This window comes from Plectropomus leopardus, chromosome 7, assembly GCF_026936395.1.
Source record: "Plectropomus leopardus strain MGB_pleo_1.0 chromosome 7, ASM2693639v1, whole genome shotgun sequence".
Classification (NCBI taxonomy): Eukaryota; Metazoa; Chordata; class Actinopteri; order Perciformes; family Serranidae; genus Plectropomus; species Plectropomus leopardus.
In genome coordinates this window covers 23,352,361-23,365,801 of record NC_142182.1, presented here as the reverse complement: position 1 = coordinate 23,365,801, position 13,441 = coordinate 23,352,361, and the positions used below count along the sequence as shown (strand labels likewise).

Here is a 13,441-nt window from a genome sequence, read left to right as displayed (position 1 = left end):
AAAAAGCAATGCTTTCCAACTTTCCTACCTTACTTTGAAAATACTACTAGTGCAAAAATCTAGTTTTGTAGGATATAAGATGTTTTATCACACTCATACACATATGCTGAAACATCTATAGCATCGATTTTGTTGCTTTTGTTGCAAGAGCAGTCAAACCTACCCTGATTACCACTTCCTATTTTAGAAGCACGGGCTTACAAGGAGCACCTGAATGCACCATAGAAATGTAAAAGGGATGCAAAATAGCTGCCACTAAATTTCTCCAACTGTCTTCTATGATAGCAGGTCAGTGCGAGCTCATTGACCCCTCCAGCCAACATAACGTGTATAGATCAACATGATCAAGTTTGCTATAAATGTATATTCAATCTCACTCTTTGATATACAGTGGAAAACTATTAATTACTGTAATGATAAAAAACCTTTTGGGAGGGAATTCTTGTTTTCCAAAATATAGACATTTTGGCATGAGCTGCTGCACCACGTCACGACGCGTCTCTCCTCCGCTCGTGCTGGTAATTACAACGTTATTACAAGGGCAAGTATATCTAAGGTGACGTCGAGGTGTTGCCTGAACTGTCGACTAAATGATGACTCACACTGGGAGGTGACATAGCAGGTATTTTTTACTTTACAGCTGCTGGTGCCAAAAAACAAAGAAAGTAGACACAGTGGAGGTTACAGTCAGTGAAAGCCTATGCACGCTCACACCTGCTCAAATAGCATCCATAAATATTTATAATCACTGGATAACTTTAGGCATCACATAGTTTTACATCCAATACTGATATTAAATACACAAACAGCTGCAGTGGGAACGGTGACCCAATATAAAACAACTACCACCCAATTTAAACCAGATTTTTGACTTGATAATCACTATATCGTGTCGAATGGCAAGCTGTAGCCGTGTGTCCGAGTTTCTGCCACGTTACCGAAATATACAACAACATATTTATTGTGTGATCCGAGAAAAAGTTTTGTTCAAGATACAGGGCAACAGCAAAGCACGATTTCAGATAAGAAAACATGCAAGATGTCGCCGAGGTCATCTCATAAATCACAAGAAAGCCAAAATCCTGATTAGAGATGTTATACTGACATGACAAGACCTACGAAATACCAGGAAAACTATTAAACCACTGACACACACCCTCCTATAGATATATTACAAGAAAAGTACAACGCTGTTATTACTCGGGTATAAAATATACAGGCTGCTACCTTTACGCATCATTTTTAGACGTGTGACGACACACACTCTCAAACCATCACAAGAACAAATTTCTCTACAAATCAGACCTTATTCGACTTATAGGCGACACAACAATTGTTAGCATATGCAATTTATAGGCCTGCAATGAGCTGAAATAAGAGAAGGAAAGAGAAGAGACGGAAATCCAGCAGCAGAAGCTCCTGCGCAGACACAACTCCTGCGCTCAAGCACCGAGCAGTCATAACGACCCTCACACGCAAAATGCAATTTAAAGGGTGATTTGGGTTTGACGTCATCCTCATCCTCTAACACATCTCAGGCCGTGCAATTACCTTTCTCGGTTGTGGAACAGGGGGAGGACAAGGAGGAGGAGGAAGGTCGGACGGTTGGTGTCTCTCTCTCTATTCCTCTCCACGCGCTCCTCGATAAAAACATCCAAAGCGTGGGTCCCCCTTTTTTTCCTGTTGCGCACAGCTGGAGGCTCCCACGGCGGAGGCAGGGTCCACCCGGGCACGCAAGTCACCTCATCTCCAACTTGTTGTCATTGTTCTCTCCTGCAAAACAGACAGACAAAGACGCGCATGGTGAGATTTCTGTGAAGTTGACCTGCGGGTCGTGCGTGCAGGCCTGCACGGGCAGGGCAGAGTTGTGATGTACACGAGGATGTGGAGAGAGGTAGGGAAATTTTATGACCTGCAGCCGCTGGATATCAGAGCGCAAAGAGCGTCCACAAACATTCAGAAAACTTTACGCACGAGATTGGCACAAATCCACACAGTAAAACGCACCAATTACGTCACCCTTAAGAGGTGCACGGGTGAGTTTACTTTCAGTCACACCCCAAATCAGAGAACAGAGAACCAGCTTCGCGCACCCTGCACAAAACCGTGGCTTTTGTCATACGCTCCAACAAGAAAGAGAGAAAGACGAAAGGCAGATTCACAGGTCAGAGGTCACGCTGTTTCCCTTTATAAGAAATAACGTCATCTGTTTTTTGTTTTTTTGCTGTTTGCAGGGGTTTGGGGTTTATTTTGTCTTTTTTAAAGTTTATTAATAGCACGTGTCTTGTCCCATAATAACGTGTGAGGTAAGACCTACAAGGTGTTTCTCGGTTGGCCGGAGAGAAACGGATGCAACTGTGTCATAGTTTCGCAGCATGCACTAGCCTCATCATCACAGTGTCTTCCTCACGGGTTAGATTGCATGTCACTCTCTGAAATTACAGACACGTGCCGGGATGTTTTAACAGGGTGTTTTCATGTTTCTCGTTACACGTGGTAAACTTTTTGGACATCTAGGTTTCTTTTTCTAGTTACTCTACGTCACTGTCAAATTTTGATCTCAATACGTCACTTTCTGCTCTCTTTTTCCCACCCTGATAGTACTTTGTCTGGACAAGCTTTAGGCCTACAACCTTAAAAAGGGGCTAATATTTAATAGTGCACGCCATTTAGGGTTGCCATACACCTCCTCGGTCTTCAGACTAAACTTGGCTGCTTTTTGAACATATCTTGCAAACATATTTTAGTATGAATCATGAGGATTCACACCGATGCTGCCTTCAACTGTGATGGGACACCCCAGACCAAACTGAGAACAAAGTTGCATGTTCATTTTTTCCTCGGGGCTGAATTGAATTGCATCTCGTTTTGTTCTTTTTACTCTATCTTTTCAAAGGGGGAATGCTCATCTCTGGCTTTTATTTTCACCGGTGTGATCACTTTGGGTGCACAATAACTCCTCATTCACATGCAGCAGGATAGGAAGCCAGATTTTTGATGTGCTGCAGAACTTGTTAAATCGAGTCGTTAAAAGCTTGCAAAAATTTTCGGGTTGTTTTTGTTTTGGAACTGGTGGGTCAGGCTGAGAGGACGTGGTCGTGTCCGGTTCACTGTGTGCTATTTGTGGGTAACGTTGACAGGGAACAGTGGTGGGCGATGCTTGAGGTGGATTAACTCCTTTTCACAAAACTGGAAGGGAGACACGTGTGCGTTTCCACACTGTGTGTGTGTGTGTGTGTGTGTGTGTGTGTGTGTGTGTGTGTGTGTGTGTGTGTGTGTGTGTGTGTGTGTTAAAGGAAAGGCTGCGTGGATGTTCGCACGGAGGATACACACACGCTCACAGAGATAGATACGTTACACGGTTAGTGTATGAGGCAGCGATTGCAGATGTTCGTTACTCCTCTCCATCTGCAAATCTGGGCATCTCCCTATGTTAGAATGGACTTGTTGGGGAATCCCTTGCATATTTGCTTATAGGGGTGTGTGTGTGTGTGTGTGTGTGTGTGTGTGTGTGTGTGTGTGTGTGTGTGTGTGTGTGTGTGTGTGTCCCACATTATTTTTTGGGAAGGGTTGGGGGTTCAGTGACGTCCCAGGAAAGTGGCACCCCACCCTCCCAAAGACAGACAGACAGACACACACACACACACACACACACACACACACACCACTGTTTTGCCCACGTGCAACTTGATCATTACAAGGGTCTCCCCGTGTTTACACTCTGCTCTGCTGGGGGCAACTGTCACTTATTCAGTGTGGGACGGGGGTGGAGGTGGGGTTGAAATGACTTAGTCTTGCATGGCTCAAAGTTTTGGGTCCGACGAGATGTTTGTTGACTAGAATACCATATTTTTTCTGGACCCTGATGCACGCAAGAGTTGGAGCAAAACTTGAGTGCGACGTGGCTGCAGAGCTTCGCCACAATTTCTAACAAAGAAGAAAACTGTTGACTAGGAGGGAGGGAAAAAAATGACACACGTATAAAGGGCTGAAAAGAAAGCATGACAAAAACGCCACTGCCATGGCAATGACGAAAATAACAAGAGCAAATAAGGACAACAATGAAGCAAAAAGAAAACCGGACCAGAAAAAAGGAAACAAGCCCTTAAAAAAATAAAGATATTTAAAATTCCACGAGAGGAGCCGTCTTCGGATGTCGATGTCTCGGCGCGGCGAATGCGCCCTCCGCAAATGCTTTTTGGGGTAAGGGCTTCCCAGATTAATAGTTATGAACAGCAAGCCCAGACCGCAAAAAGATTCGTGAAGGACATTATCTGCTGCTGCTGCCGTCCGGCGGAGACTCCGTGACACCCGGGGAGCCTGCTCTCTTTTCGCTTCCGTGAATTTATCTCCCATCCCGGCTTGATTGTATCTCCAGCCATCGGCAACCCGAGGCGAGTGTGTCCCTCCAACACACACACACACACACAAACATACACACCACACAAACACGCGCGCGCGCGCGAATGGGGATAGGATGGATGGATGGAGAGAAATAGAGAAAAGAGAAAGAGAGAAAAAAGGGGGGTCTCCGGATACCAAGGCTGCTGCTGCTGCAACTGAGAGCTGTCCAAGGTCCTTTCGCTTTGATTCCCCACTCCTTCTCCAGTTTGAATTCTCCTCTATCTCCCCTCTCCTCCCTCATCCATTCCTTTCTCCTCTCCCCATTCCTCTCTCCCTCATATTTTTTCCTTTCTTTTTTTTATCCAAACGCTCGTATGTGCAAAGCCCGTGTGATCACTGGGAGCTGTGCATCGATGCGTTTTGTTGTCAGTGCTCTCTCTCTCTCTCTCTCTCTCTCTGTATTATATTCCCTGGTCCTTGGTTGTGTCTCCGTATTAGTGAAGCGCTGGCTCTCTGCAGCCGCTCCAGAGCTCTGGGTGAGGAGAGAGCAAGGCTGTAAACTGCTGGCAATAAATAGAGAGCAGGGAGGGATCTTATTGGAGAAACCAAACCTCGTCATCAACCAATCGGTGTCTCGCTCATATAGGGACCCCCCTTTTTGAAAAAAAGGAAAAAAAGACAGGGCTAACCAAATTGTGATCTATACCAGAGAAAGTGCATACTTATATGCATTGATGCAGGGATATGAGCATTTGATGCGGCTATTTGTTAATATGCATTTTCATTTACTTCTATTTTTTTTACGTTTGCAGGGCGTCTAGCGAGGCTGCGAAACTGACCGTCGCTCTAAATGGCTTATATACTCATAAATAAGGATGAATTATAACAATTATAATAATAAACAAGATAGCATGGACGAGCTATTTAAATCTGTCCACAAATGACGCCCCTTACCTCATTTTACAGCCACCTAAAATCGACATCACATGATGGGAATATGCTCAAATCCCAAACAAAATAAAAATAACAGTTGCATGTCGACAAAAGTGTGGGGAGCCTTGCACAGCCCTCAGCATCGCATCACAACATTAGCAAGAAGCATCTGAGGAGACTCATGGTCACCTATGGAGTTCACCGGAGGGTACCAAAGAGGGAGGGGGGTCTCTGAACTGCAAATTCAGTCCGGAGCCACGATGGTTTAGTCATTAACGGCGTTTTTTTGTGTGTGTGTTTTTGTAGGCTGAAACCAAACAGAATGACAATAATATCACCGCTACATTTTGCTGCAACAGTTTATACGGCAACTTAACAAACCAACAACAAATTGCTGAGCAACACATCAAGAGTTAAAAGAGTTCATCACGACCGTAAAAGCACTCGTTCTCACACACAGTCTTTAATTAATTTTAGTCAAATTCAGTAAAGTAATAATCAAATCGAAAAACTTACCTCTTTTTTTCTTGCAACAGTTTCATTGTTTTGTCTCTTTCTCTTTCAGCAGTAATACCCCGCCCCCCCAACGCAACTTCCCATCCATGCAAGTTACTGTACCTAAGTGGAGGCCGGGTCACGATCTGGATCCGGATCCCCCCTGTTTGTACCAGGTTTGATGCCGAACCAAACATACACCCCCCCTCCTCTGCTCCCTCCCTCCTCTCTCTCTCTCTCTCTCTCTCTCCATCCACACCGCCCCACTATCACTGATGAAACTCGTCTGCATTCAAGTTGGCTGCCAGCAAGCAGCAGGGCTCACACTAAAAACAAGCTTTGGGGAGATATTTGGGATTGAAGTTGGTGGGGGTAGTGCATACCCAGAGTCTAAAGCCCACCCTAGACCCCTCCCGCCATGCCCCCACCCCCTTCCCCCCGTGTGGGTATTTTTTATTGGGTGGTCTTTTCATTTGCAACCCAGTCAGTCACGATTCTCCCCCACCGTCTGCACTGCACAGCGACTGCCTATCCTGACGCAGCCAACGCGCACATTACTCACTTTAGCAGTCACGACTCGGGAATCCGTGTTGTTTCCACCGAAATTACACGCTCGATATTGAATTATTGAGCATGATCTGGCCCCTTGAGTCCGTATTTGCGCGTTTTGACCGACGGAGAGTTGTTTTTGTGTTTTTTGTGGAGGTGGAGGAATGCATCGCAGGTGAAGTACAATCGGGATTTTGAATGACAAAGACAGGTGGTCGATGTGGGTATTTGTCCTCCCCCTGTCTGTGGCACGGTAGCCTAGCCTGCATTCAAAATACTGGGAAAATTGGGCAAAGTCGTGCACGGACTGGGATTGGCGGGGGAGGGTGGAGGGGTGATCGCGGCTCTTGTGTCCCAGTCGGGCTGCAGAAGTGTGCAGACGCCCGTAGCCTAATCATCATCTTGCCGGATCGGGTCGCTAATATGACACCTTAATTGAAAGCCCTTTAAACTCTTTTTGGAGTAGCTATAGACGCGATAACAGCGACGCTCCCCTCGACTATTGCGCGCCCTCCTCGTCGCAAAGTTATTGTGATGAGAACCACAGCCTTTAAGCCGGGCGCTGTTTTGGCTACTTTCTCAAACATTTTGCACGCGGTCTGCAAACTTGACTCTGTCTGCACGTCTTCTTTAGATTTTCATACATCGGCAAAAGTTGCTTCATTTCAAGAAAGCCTGGATTGGTGAAGAAATCTGATGAGTTGATGAGGCACTGGAGGAAATGACGACGTGAGCAGAAGAAGAGCTGATCCAAGTCGGTCCGGCTGCTGTCCCTCTCTCACTCTCTCTCTCCCTCTCTCTCTGTCTGCCTGCCTATGGCATCCGATGAGTCCGTTCAAACTACACAGGCGGGAAAAGCTCGGTTATAACAGATTTTCGAGCCAAATGTCTTCCCTCGGTTAGCGATTTAAAAGGAGGCGGGGTGTTTTTCCTCCAACGTCGCTTCAGGAAAGAGGATTCGCCCAGAATAGATGCGGTTGGTTTTCCAAAACAGGAGTAAATAAAGCTTTTGGCTGCCAGGAACAACACCAGCCGCCCCCCTACACTCAGACATGCATACAAACACACAGGCAACACCACCAGCAACAGCCCACTACCGCCACTTGGTGTAGTTTCAGCACCATTGCTGCTGGACAGCTCCCGGGTTTCCCCATGCGGTGCGCCTGGTCTCTGCTGCAGCAACAGCTCCTTCACTTCACTCCCTCCTCTCCTCCTCCTGCTCCTCCGCTGCTCCGCTTCTCCTCTCTGTCAGTATGATTCCTCTTTAAAAACAAGAATACGGAGGGAAAGGCGTCCTTAAGCGCTCATCAGAGAAGGGTTCCCCTCGCTTTCGCGGTTAAGCAGGGGAGATGGGGAGGGAAAAAATAAATATGTGATAGAGACTCAACAGCGCCAACAGACAAAGGGAGTTTTTGCACTTGCTTATTTACCAAAAGGGGTGATTCCTACTCTGCAGAAAGGGTTGCTCTATGCTTCGGCTCTACAGTCAAACATGGCTCGTAAAGCATGCCAATAAAATCCATGCCTACGACCGGGAGTTGTTTTGCGTGCATGAGACAGAGTAGGAGGCAAAAAATGTGAGAGAGGAGGGGGAACAACACAGGAACATGCATTACCAAATACACAAAAGTACACGGAATTAAACATTGCATGTGTCTCACTCACCGTGGTGCAGGCACGTCCTTGCTCTAAACTGGAGGAAAGACAAACAGAGAAAGATTGACATTTTTAGTGAAAAGCCGCAACAAGAGTGTGGAAGAAATGCAACAGATTAAGTCCCCCATTTGTTATTATGTAGGCTTACAGTGGCACGTCCAAGTTTGCTCAGGATCGCCTCCCTTTTTATACAAGTGATACCCGTCTGTCTATTTCTGGCGCACGATCAAAACTATGATGCTATTTTTAGGTCACAGTACGAGGAAGGGAAAAAAAACACTCACAAAAGGCATCGCTTAGGAACGTTACGTGAAGTGCATGTAATGTAAATTAATTTTGCCTCTCCAACTCTGCACAAGAGCCCCGATTCCCCTCCGTTGCATCATTGCAGTGATTTTTTTTTAAGAAGCCAATGTGCCTCCAACAGCACCACCACCTCATTCCCATCCTTAAAATACACTACTTTCACCCCTTTCAACTAAAATCTGGAACTCGTCGTCGCTGGCAATATCATCGACAATATTTGATGTCTTGTCGCCCTCTTCAGAAGCTTCTCTTCCCAGTCTCACTTCAGCAGCTGAAACTCATGAACGCAAAATAGGTCCAAATACTGATGAAGGCGGATTACCCGACGCTCCCTGCGGGATTTTCTTTTTTCTTTTAGTCGACGGAGCACTGTAAAATTTAGTAATTAAGCTTTGCTGACGAGAAGGAGAAAAAAAATAAATAAAAAGCCTTTTTTTTTGTTGAAGGGATGCGTCAGTTACTAGGCATTGACGTCACGTTTAGATTCTCTCACTTTACAGCCCGTAGAGCCTGATTAAAGACACTGCCGCTCTGTGATCAGCTCCGCGCAAATGTGCCATGGAAAAAATTAGTGACAAAATAGGAAAATATTACAGGTGGGTAATGTGGTGTGGACTCGTGGAAACTGCAGCTTTGGAGAAGGTTGTCTCCTGGAAAAAAACCCTCCTCTAATGCTGGAGCATCTGGGTTTCCATCCAAGTCCCCCCCTCCTCCTCCTCCTCCTTCTCCTCCTCCTTCTCTCTCCCTCCCCTCCTTCTCTTGTCTCTATATATCCCCCCACCAAGCGTTGGTGCTGTTTTGGTCTTGGAGAATTTTTATCCCAGCATCCAGTGCATTTGGCGGGCAAAACACTGCATCTCTAACCCGGAGGAGAGGAAAACACAGCGAGCCGAGCCGCTGCCTCCTCCATCTCCTATATACACTGGTCGTGCCCACGCACCAGACCCCGCTCACCCACGGAATAGACCCACGGGAAGTGCACACTTGTCCATGCAAAGGCACACAACAAACCCTGCACAGTATGCCCCCATATCTATAACACCTTTACTGTAAGACCCTCTCCCCGCACCCCACGCCGTTCATCTGCACTCGTGCCGCGTGGAGATTCACGAGACTTTTGGGATGGGGTGGGCTGAGGTGGATAGTATTGGGGGTATAGAGAAGGAGGTGGTGAGTATCTACTGAGTGGCAGCTACCTAGAAAAGTCGTCTCTGAGAAGGGAAAAGGGCTGCGCCCGTCGCATCGGTTTGTGCTATTTTTATCCCTGCCTGTAGGCCAACTGTATGTCCGTGACTGCTGGCGAGTGCATGTATAGAGACAGACACACAGCGGGTTTAGCATGTCTACTACACGAGGAAAAAAAGCACAAGAAATCACAGAATAATAAATAAAACGTTCAGGTTTTATGCTGTGAATGTCATCTGTTACTGTCTGGCTCTCTCTCTCTCTCTTTTTTTTTTTTTTTACAAAACCAGGCCGAAATATGAAAAGATGAGACAATATGCCCAACATCCCCTCACACAAAACCACCACCGCGAGCCACCCTGCATTCACAGACACACATTTACACACGCAATTCCCTGTAGTCCACAATCATTCAATCAAAGAGGGAGCAGTATCAATGGGAGTTGCAGCCGAGGTTTCTCAGTGCAGTGCGCCAAGATCGCCGCGTGGTGTCGACAAACTCGGCCAGAAATCCTCCCTATTCTACAGACCCCCACCCCCCAACCCGTCCAAAAAGTATGCACTCTTTACTCCTGCAAGTTCTTTTTTACTTCTTTGTTGAAGCTTTTGTCTGAATGCATCTTACGACGGAAATAGACGCAACACGACGCAGCTCTCGTTGTCACAACTAATCAATTACAGGAGCTGTTTCTGATGGCTTTAAAACAGACGCTGGCGCAATAATTTAAAGCCAGAAACGGACATTTACCTAAACAAACTGCCCATTTTAAGTCTTCGAGACATACGTTTTTTATATTATATATTGGTGTCAAACTACTTCAACTCCAGAGGAAAACACACGTATTGCCACTTTAAGAAAAAATAATTTAAAAAAGTCCAATTGATTTAGGTGATTATTAACGTTATACACAACTTTTCATTGCCACAAATCAACTTTAACTCCTGTGACATGTGGACCCAGCTGTCATATGCACCGCACCGAGGTGCTGTCCATGGTGCTGAACAGCTCAGCCTGTCGTGTTTAACTTCCACAACTTCCCTCCTGCTACACACAACATGCAACGTGCAATTTATAAAACACGCCTCATAGACAGTTGAAATTAAAGCTGCTGCTTCAGTCAAAGCTTGTGCAAAGTTGGAGGACATGCAGGATTTGCAGATGCAGTTACATCGGGTGAAAAAGAACAAAGTCTAAGGTGGCTGATGGCAACACGTGTGGACTGACGCAAGTCCGCTGCGGAAAGTTGTTTAAAAGTGGAGAACTAAAGACGCCTTACGTCTAAGCTGAGCTTTGTCTATAACAAATATACATGACTGAGGGGCTGTCACGCTCTGTTTCGCTCAAAAGACTCACATTTGCTTTAACAGCACGACATGGAAGAAACAAGTGTTCCCACAAGAGTGAACTATATCACAGATATTTAAAACATACAGAAAATTAAATTTCCCCAAACTTTCATTCTCTCCGTCTCCCTCTTACTTGTTACTAGGCATCTCAGCAGAGCAGGCAGCCTAAAGCAGAGGATCCCCCACACGTGAATACTCCTACACATTACCGCAGCCCGCTTTCTTTGAGTGTCTGCAAAATTCACTCCGTTGTCAAAATGCACACACAAAACCAAAAGACCGTCTTAAATAAAGCATTTGATCCTCATCTAATCCGGAGAGTGACGCTAGACAACACGAGCATGCCATGCAATGACCCTCAGTGAAGTCGACTTGGATGTCTCGTGGCCAGCAAATATGAAAAATGGTTATTAATAGCTTCAGTGAGATTTCTCTATGAGGCAAGAATCCACAGAATAATCACAAAAGCGCTCACATGTACCACGCGTGCTCCCTCAAAAGACCGATATCCGCGCATAATGTAGATCATTGTGTCAAAAAGATGGATTCGGACCAGAAACCTGACTTTGGATGGCGTTCCCCGCCACTACATTCTTGCTCGTGAGAGTGCTACTGCCCTCAGTTCAACCGCTAATCACCGAGACTCCAAGTCCCAAAATATCTACGCATGGTCTGACTGCAAACTTCCCTGACTAGTACAGAACATTCTGGGTCGCGCCATCTACAAAAGGAAGCACTTACCTTCTTTTGATTTAGATTTTTGTCTCTTTTTAAACTCTTATTTAAAAAAAAAAAAAAAAAAAAAGAAGGGCTTTGTGCAGGCTGAGACAGAGAGAGGAGACACAGAGAGGGTGAAAAGCAGGGCAGCCTACAGTCTCTCCTCCTGCGTCAGGACGGAGAAAGCAGGTCAGTCCGATGTGCGTCGTCTCCCACTTCTGTCGGAGACTAAAATATTTGGTGTTGCCATTCAGGAGTCAGAGAGCCAGCTCAAAAGAAATGTGGGTTGGATGGGTGGTGGTGGTAGTGTTGGGAGGGATGAAGGGTTTGGGAGTGGAAAGGTGGCGGTGGTTGGAGAGGGGGGGGTACACAGATTTACAAATGTGAGCCAGCTGATAGAAAGAGCCCGCCAAATCAGGGGGACTTTACGCAATTGGGGAGGAGGCGCGCTGCACGATTCACCTCACTGCATAAGACACTCTCTCTCCTTCTCTGTCTCGCTGTCTGTGCGCGCGCGCGCGCGCGTGTTTGTGTGTGTGTGTGTGTGAGAATGACTTCCAGACAGAGACGGAAAGCATGAATGGGGCAGGAGAAGCGCGACTGAGAGTCCGCGCTATTATCGGTGCAAACCCGCCGGGGAAGAGAACTTAAAAAAAAAAGAAATAACCTGAAGGAGAAAATTATTCATGTCACAGCACAGGGAAGGGCTTTGGAAAAGTGTCTCGACGACGTGCAACCACCTCTCTTTCCCTCTCTCTCTCTCCATCTCTGTCTTTGGCTCTCTATCTGCCCCCCCCCCGCCCCCCCCATCCTCGTCTCCGGCAGTGTGCTATTGACCTGCATTGACGTCATTGCGTCATTAGGTTTCCCTTAGAAACACTGACTTTCAAAAATAGTATCAAATTAATTCAGCTGGCAAGGAGAGAGGGGTGGGGCTTATGAGTGTTTGGGGGTGAAGGGGGGGAGTGGGGCGTGAAATCGTGTTTTATTCTGAGATTTTTACCCCCCCCCAAATAACCCTTCACATCTTCAACGCAGCACCACAATTGCCAAGCCGACTGGGGTGGAGAGCTGGACCAGACACGTCGATATCTGAAGCCTAAAGACCCACCGCTCAATGTGGATCCCCACTGGGAGCGATGCAAAAATAACCCAAATTCTAATTAAATTTCACATATGCATATTAGTCATTGTTGCCAAAGCAAGTATATAAACACACAGACTATGAAAAACGACCCCATAAATATATCAAACATTGATTGATCTCTCTCTCCATCTCTCTCTCTCTCCAGTCTAAAAATATCCAGCCTCCAGCTGACCATGTTGAAAACCTTTTTTCCTCGTTTAACCTGCAGCTCTTAGAGCAAAGGGAGGCAGAACGGCACGCAGACAGACAGACAAGTTGACAGAAAGAGTAATTCTACAGGTTGTTGGGATGCTGGGTTCTTCGGCTATTCTAGTTAGGATAGCAGACCTGTAATGACCCTTCAAAACACTTTAACTCTAAAAATACAAGCAAACGAATCATAATCCAGAACTCATTATTTTTCTAGATTAAAACATATATTATAACTGGAACAAGTTCCACTATTAAATGCTTAAAGGGACAGTTAACTCTTAAATCAGAAACACATTAGGGCCTGTTTGTCCTCTGACCTAGTGTGCTATTTATCCGTCTAGATTGTTTGGGTAAGAGTGGCAGAGCGTTTGCCATACCAGCTTTAGAAATGTCTTTTTTCTCTTCAATGTAAGTGGTGGTGCTCAAAGTGCAGTCAGTTTTGGATGTTCGGGGATGGTGTGTCAATTTACGCTCATAACATGTATTGTCTCTTTTCAAAATTTATTAGAACATGAGTAAAAAGCTTTGTTTTAAGGTTCAGCAACTCAAAACTATCTAGATTGGTAAATA

General features: G+C 45.9%; 1 long non-coding RNA gene across 12 annotated transcripts in view; it reads right to left on the bottom strand.

The window, feature by feature from the left end:
- Positions 1–13,441, bottom strand: part of LOC121950683 (uncharacterized) — a 67,161-nt gene that overhangs the window by 40,691 nt on the left and 13,029 nt on the right. For 4 of the 12 annotated variants that reach the window (XR_015777019.1, XR_015777022.1, XR_015777028.1 and 1 more), the window contains 3 exons: positions 7,987–8,014; positions 7,443–7,583; positions 1,552–1,773 (listed from right to left, as the gene is read on the bottom strand). This is a non-coding gene — a long non-coding RNA (uncharacterized LOC121950683). Of the gene's footprint in view, positions 1–1,551; positions 1,774–4,539; positions 4,603–7,442; positions 7,584–7,986; positions 8,015–8,125; positions 8,925–11,290; positions 11,392–11,556; positions 11,978–13,441 lie in introns of those variants that run through there. The other 8 variants (XR_015777021.1, XR_015777023.1, XR_015777020.1 and 5 more) reach the window with 8 other exon arrangements.